Source organism: Hippopotamus amphibius, chromosome 7, assembly GCF_030028045.1.
Source record: "Hippopotamus amphibius kiboko isolate mHipAmp2 chromosome 7, mHipAmp2.hap2, whole genome shotgun sequence".
Taxonomy (NCBI): domain Eukaryota; kingdom Metazoa; phylum Chordata; class Mammalia; order Artiodactyla; family Hippopotamidae; genus Hippopotamus; species Hippopotamus amphibius.
In genome coordinates, this window is record NC_080192.1 from 82,032,124 (window position 1) to 82,038,946 (window position 6,823).

The window sequence follows — 6,823 nt, forward strand, 5'->3', positions numbered from 1 at the left end:
ATGTGTCTCTTAAGTGTCTTGGAATCTGAGTCCCCACACCCTCTTTCTTCCCCCTTGCCCGCTTGCCAGAGGACTGCCTTTGCAGGCACAGACCTCAGCCCTACAGGTGCCTTTCTGTCATCCTCGAGGTCCTGGGCCTTGAGAAGAGCAGGTAGTGTTTTTGACCCCAAGCCTTTATGGTAAAGAATACACACGGGATCAGCCTGCAGATGTGACAGTATCTGGCACGGGCTGGGCTGGGAAACTTCCATTCATCCCTCCAGATCCTCAGCCTTCAACTTGCCCGGTGACCAGGGAGGCTGACCTCTATGTACTGCATCTCTGGCTCCATCACCCTCTGGCTTCTGTGCGCTCAGCCAGTAGAGGACTGCGGCCTGAAGGCAGAGGGAGGGCGGAGGGTGAAGGAACATCTTCCCGGCTAAGCCAGTGTCTCCCACAAATGGCCACAATTCCCGTCAGATAGCTCACTCCATTCAGCCACTCTCACTCATGCTTTCCATGAGCCCACCCACCCTATCTCACACACACACACACACACACACACACAGCAATGGCTCCCCACATCTTTGTAAAGAATCCCTTCATTTCCCAGCCCTGAACATGCCATCCTACAGGATTCTGACTGATATGTGGACTAAACTCACCACTGTCATCCCTTTCTCCTCTGTACAATCTCCAACATCAGAGGCTCCGGCCTTGGTTCCGAGATCTCTCCCATCCTCGGCCACACGCTCTCATCCATGAGCACTGTGCTCTCACATGGTTACATCTCTGTGCTGCAACCTCCAGAACTCTCCTCCGTGCTCCAGGCTCACGTATCCAGCTGCCTACTTGACATTTCCATTTGGATGTTTGTAGGCATCATAAGATTATCCCACCTGACCTGGCTTTCGTGAAGGACCCCACAGTTCTGAAGAAATCTGAGTGTCTTCCTCACCACTCTCTCGCCCTCCCTCACCGCATCCCGTCTCTCAGTAGGTCCTGTTGATTCTGCTGCCAAAACACGCCTCCCATCCATCCACTCCTCCCTATCCGCATTGCCGCCTTTGTGTCTAAACTGCCTTCCTATCTTATCTAGAAACCGCAATAGTCTGACAGTTCCATTCTATTCTCCACATGGCATTCAGGCTGATGTTCTTAAAGGATAATTATTTTACTCCCCAGTTTAAAACTCTTTAGTGTACAGCCACTATGGCAAACAGTACGGAGGTTCCTTTAAAAACTAAAAATAGAACTACCATATGACCCAGGAATCCCAATACTGGGCATATATCTGGAGAAAACTCTACCTCAACAAGATACATGCACTCTAATGTTCACTGCAGCACTATTTACAATATCCAGGAAATGGAAGCAAACAAAATGTCCACTGACAGATGAGTGGATAAAGAAGAGGTGGTACATATATACAATGGAATATTATTCAGCCATTAAAAAAAAATGAAACAATGCCATTTGCAGCAACATGGATGGAGCTAGAGATTATCATACTAAGGGAAGTAAGTCAGAAAGAGAAAGACAAATACTCTATGATATCACTTATATGTGGTATCAAATTTTAAAAAATGAAACGAACTTATGAGCAAAAGAGAAACAGACCTACAGATATCAAAAACAAGCTTATGGTTACCAAAGAGGAAACATGGGAGGAAGGATAAATCAGGAGCTTGGGGTTAACATCTACACACTACATATGAGATGGATAACCAGCAAGGACCTACTATGCAGCACGGGAAACTCTACTCAGTATTCTGTGATAACCGATATAAGAAAAGAATCTGAAAAAAATGAATATATGTATGTGTATAACTGAATCATTCTGCTGTACACCTGACATTAACACAACATTGTAAGTCAACTATACACCAATAAAACTTAAAAAAAAAACCTTTTAGTGATTTCCCATGGCACTTAAAATAAAACCCCACATTCTCCAACCTAGCTCACAATGGCTACAAGGTGCCACCCTGCCCACCTCCATCCATCCCTGAAAACCATGGGGCTCCTGAAGCTTGTCTCCTCCCTCACTTCACGTGGTCCCTCCTCAGGAGGGTTTTCCTCAACCACCTTCCCTAAGACACTGCCCCATCCACTCAGCTCCCTGAGAGCTCCTGTCGAGTTCCTCTGCAGAACTCACAACACGTGCAGTGTATGGATTTTAATTAACCTTCCTCATATGTCCGTCACTGCCAGGCAAGTTCTCTGGACGTGGAAAGCCGGGCGGCCTTCGCTCTATCCTATTCCTGCACCTGGCACAGTAGGCTGCCCATAGCACCTGTGCATGAGGGAATGAATGAATGAATGGCAGCTTTCTCCCCCGGCTCTCCCTAGGTCCTCATCGCTGGACCGCTGCCTCCCTGCAGGAGCCACCTCCTGGAACGCCACCCTCCGCAGGCCCCATGTGAACAGACTGAGGCAGGGACACCCCCTCCAAGTTATAAATAGGCTGGGGTCACAGCATTCAGGCTTCAAAACTCCCCTGAGCCCCCTTTGCTGCCAGTTTAGGGAAGATCCAGTGCCAGTGGGATGTCTCCTGGGTTGTGTTTTGTTTTGTTTGATCTAAATCACAGCTTTCCCCCCTCCTTCTACTCCTCATACTCTTTCCCTCCTTCTGGTCCACGGTGGCTGAGGGCCAGGACTGACCTTCTGCCTTGGTTTGTGCCTCCTACGTGTGAGATCAAAGTACATCTTCTTTTTTTTTTTTGCCTGAATTTTTTTTTATCTTTATTAGAGTATAATTGCTTTACAGTATTGTGTCAGTTTCTGCTGTACAACAAAGTGAATCAGCCACATGTATGCATATATCCCCATATCCCCTCCCTATTGAGCCTCCCTCCCAATCTCCCTATCCCACCCCTTTAGGTCTTCACAAAGCATCAAGCTGATCTCCCTGTGCTGTGCAGTAGCTCCTCACTAGCCATTTATTTTACATTTGGAAGTGCGTATATGTCAATGCTACCCTCTCACGACGTCCACCTCCCCCCCACAAACCCCCTGCCCCAGTGTCCTCAAGTCCACTCTCTACATCTGCATCTCTATTCCTACCCTGCCACTAGGTCCATCAGTACCATTTTTCTACATTCCATGTATATGTGTTAGCATACAGTATTTGTTTTCCTCTTTCTGATTTACTTCACTCTCTATGACAGACTCTAGGTCCATCTACCTCACTACGAATAGCTCAATTTCATTCCTTTTTATGGCTAAATAATGTTCCATTGTATATATGTGCCACATCTTCTTTATCCATTCATCTGTCGATGGACATTTAGGTTGCTTCCATGTCCTGGCTATTGTAAATAGTGCTGCAATGAACATTGGGGTACGTGTATCTTTTTGAATTATGGTTTTCTCCAGGTATATGCCCAGTAGTGGGATTGCTGGGTCATATGGTAGTTCCATTTTTAGTTTTTTAAGGAACCTCCATACTGTTCTCCATAGTGGCTGTATCAAGTTACATTCCCACCAACAGTGCAGGAGGTTCCCTTTTCTCCACACCCTTGCCTGAATTTTTTATTTTTTACTGAAGTATAGTTGATTTACAATGTTGTGTTAGATGCACATCAAAGTGATTCAGATATACATATATACACATATACATACATGTGTGTACATATATAATTTTTGGTAATTTTTTTTTTGGCTCACGGGCTTAGTTGGTCCGTGTGCTCCGCGGCACGTGGGATCTTCCTGGAGCTGGGATCCAACCCGTGACCTCTGCATTGGCAGGCGGATTCTTAACCACTGCGCCACCTAGGAAGCCCCAGTAATTTTTTTTTTAGTAATTTGCTTTTGGCTGCACCACGTGGCATATGGAACTTCTGCGACCAGGGATCGAACCCTCACCCGCTGCAGTGGAAGTGCAGAGTCTTAATTACCGGACCACCAGGGAAGTCCTATATATTCTTTTTCATATGCTTGTCCACTACAGGTTATTACAAAATATAGCACCCCCTGTGCTATACCGTAGGTCCTGGCTGTTATATGTTTTACACGTAGTAGTGTGTGTGTGTTACTCCCACACCCTTACTTCTGATGAGGGATGAAGAGCCCCAGAAGCAGCCGGTGTGTTACCTGCGTACCGGTAAGGTCGTACCAGGGGTGGGCCTTTCTGACTCTTGCTCTCACCCTGGCGGAGCTCAGTAGAAAAGGGAGGCAAAAATAAAAGATGCAACACGAGCAGGTGGGACAAGATAGTGAATATTAATATAATCATTTGCTCACCCAGCAAGGTTTAAGCCTTCTGCTGGCTCCATTTCTGCTTCCAAATATTTTTCAGACTTATTTTTAATTTTCAAGATGATCGGAGTGAATTGAAAAGAGGGAGAGATCTGTCTGGGAAATCTGTAGTTAAAAACAGTATTCAGGGGCGGCGGTACATCCTCCCGCCCGGCCGCTCACAGCACTGTGGGGAGCTGCGTCCCCAACCCTGCGCGCCCTACCCCGGACCCGGCGCCGCTCTTGCCCCTCGCGGCTTCGCGCCCGCCCGCCCCTCCCCGCGGCGCGCCTGCGCGGCTCCCCTCCCCGGCCCCGACGGGCGGGCGGGCTGCCCTGAGGAGGCGGGGAGGGGAGGGCTGGGCCGGCCGGCGGGCAGACAGCGCTGCCGAACTTCTGCGCGGCCCCCAGCTGCACGCGGAAGAGCACGCAGTCAGACCTGGCCTTCTTCAGTTCCCGCGGGATCCGGCCAGATGCCCAGAAGCGGGTGGAGAATTGTAGGAGAGCAGACTTAAAAGATAAAACACTTGATCAACTAAACATTATCGATGGTGTGCCAGACACTTTGAGGCTTCTGTGATCTGTAGAACTATACATTTTGCAGAGGCATCAGAAGACTGAAGAATGATTGGGTTATTTTATTTCTCAAAATTAATTGAAGCAGATATTTGTGAAGTCATTGGGAGAGCTCTTATAGGACAGTTCTTCGAGATAATGCAATACCAACAGTATTTGATCTTACCAGCCGTTTGAATAATCCGCATAGTAGACACAGAAAACGAATAAAAGAATTGAGTGAAGATGAAATCGGGACACTGAAACAGAAAAAAAATTGATGAAACTTCTGAACAGGAACCAAAACATAAGGAAATAAACAACAGCGATGCTCAGAACCCCAGTGCAGACGAAGGCGGTGAAGAGCAGGATGGAGACATTTTACCTTTAACCCTTGAAGAGAAGGAAAACAAAGAATACTTAAAATCTTTATTTGAAATTTTGATTCTTATGGGAAAACAGAACATACCTCTGGATGGACATGAAGCTGATGAAATCCCAGAAGGTCTCTTTACCTCTGATAAATTTCAAGCGCTGCTGGAGTGCCGGATCAATTCTGGTGAAGAGGTTCTGAGAAAGCGCTTTGAGACAACAGCAGTTAGCACATTGTTCTGTTCGAAAACACAGCAGAAACAGATGCTAGAGATCTGTGAGAGCTGCATTCGGGAAGAAACCCTCAGAGAAGTGAGAAACTCTCACTTCTTTCCCATCATCACTGACGATGTGGTGGACATAGCAGAGGAAGAGCACCTGCCTGTGCTGGTGAGGTCTGTCGAAGACGCTTATAACCTGAGAGAGGAATTTGTGGGCTTCCTGCCTTAGGAAGCAGATGCAGAAATTTTGGCTGTGAAATTTCACACTATGATAACTGAGAAGCGGCGATTAAACATGGACTACTGTCGTGGCCAGGCTTACATTATGTCCAATGGATTTTCTTCCAAAATGAAAGTTGTTGCTTCTAGACTTTTAGAGAAATATCCCCAAGCTATCTACACACTCTGTTCTTCCTGTGCCTTAACTATGTGGCTGACAAAATCAGTGCCTGTTATGGGAGTATCTGTTGCATTAGGAACAATTGAGGAAGTTTGTTCTTTTTTCCGTCGATCACCGCAACTGCTTTTAGAGCTTGGCAATTTCTGCCTTCTTTCAGAACAATGAAGAAAGGGGCAAAGAACTGAAGGAAATTTGCCATTCTCAGTGGACAGGCAGACATGATGCTTTTGAAATCTTAATGGACCTCCTACAAGCACTTGTTTTATGTTTAGATGGTATACATAGTGACACAAATGTTAGATGGAATAACTGTATAGCTGGCCGAGCATTTGTACTCTGTAGTGCGGTAACAGATTTTGATTTCATTGTTACCATTGCTGTTCTTTAAAATGTTCTATCTTTTACAAGAGCCTTTGGGAAAAATCTTCAGGGACAAACCTCTGATGTATTCTTTGCAGCAAGTAGCTTGACTTCAGTGCTGCATTCACTAAATGAAGTGATGGAAAATATCGAAGCTTATCATGAATTTTGGTTTGAGGAAGCCACAAATTTGGCAACCAAACTTGATATTCAGATGAAACTCCCAGGGAAATTTCGCAGAGCTCAACACCATAACCTGGAATCTCAGCTAACCTCTGAGAGTTACTATAAAGAAACTCTGTGTTCCAACAGTGGAACACATTATTCAGGAACTGAAAGATATATTCTCAGAACAGCACCTCCAAGCTCTTAAATGCTTGTCTCTGGTACCCTCTGTCATGGGACAGCTCAAGTTTAACCCATCAGAGGAGCGCCATGCTGACATGTACAGAAGTGCCTTACCTAATCCTGACATGCTCTCTGCTGAGCTACGTTGTTGGAGAATCAAGCGGAAACACGGAGGGAAAGATATATAACTCCCATCCACTATTTATGAAGCCCTTCATCTGCCAGACATCAAGTTTTTTCCTAATGTTTATGCATTGCTGAAGGTCCTGTGTGTTCTTCCTGTGGTGAAGGGTGAGAATGAATGCTATGAAAATGGGCGAAAGCATCTCAAAGCATACCTGAGGAACACTTT

At 46.0% G+C, this 6,823-nt stretch overlaps 1 pseudogene; it reads left to right on the forward strand.

Moving 5' to 3' along the window:
• Positions 1–4,035: 4,035 nt before the first annotated feature.
• On the forward strand, positions 4,036–6,151 carry LOC130857646 (52 kDa repressor of the inhibitor of the protein kinase-like; annotated as a pseudogene).
• The last annotated feature ends 672 nt before the right edge of the window (positions 6,152–6,823 follow it).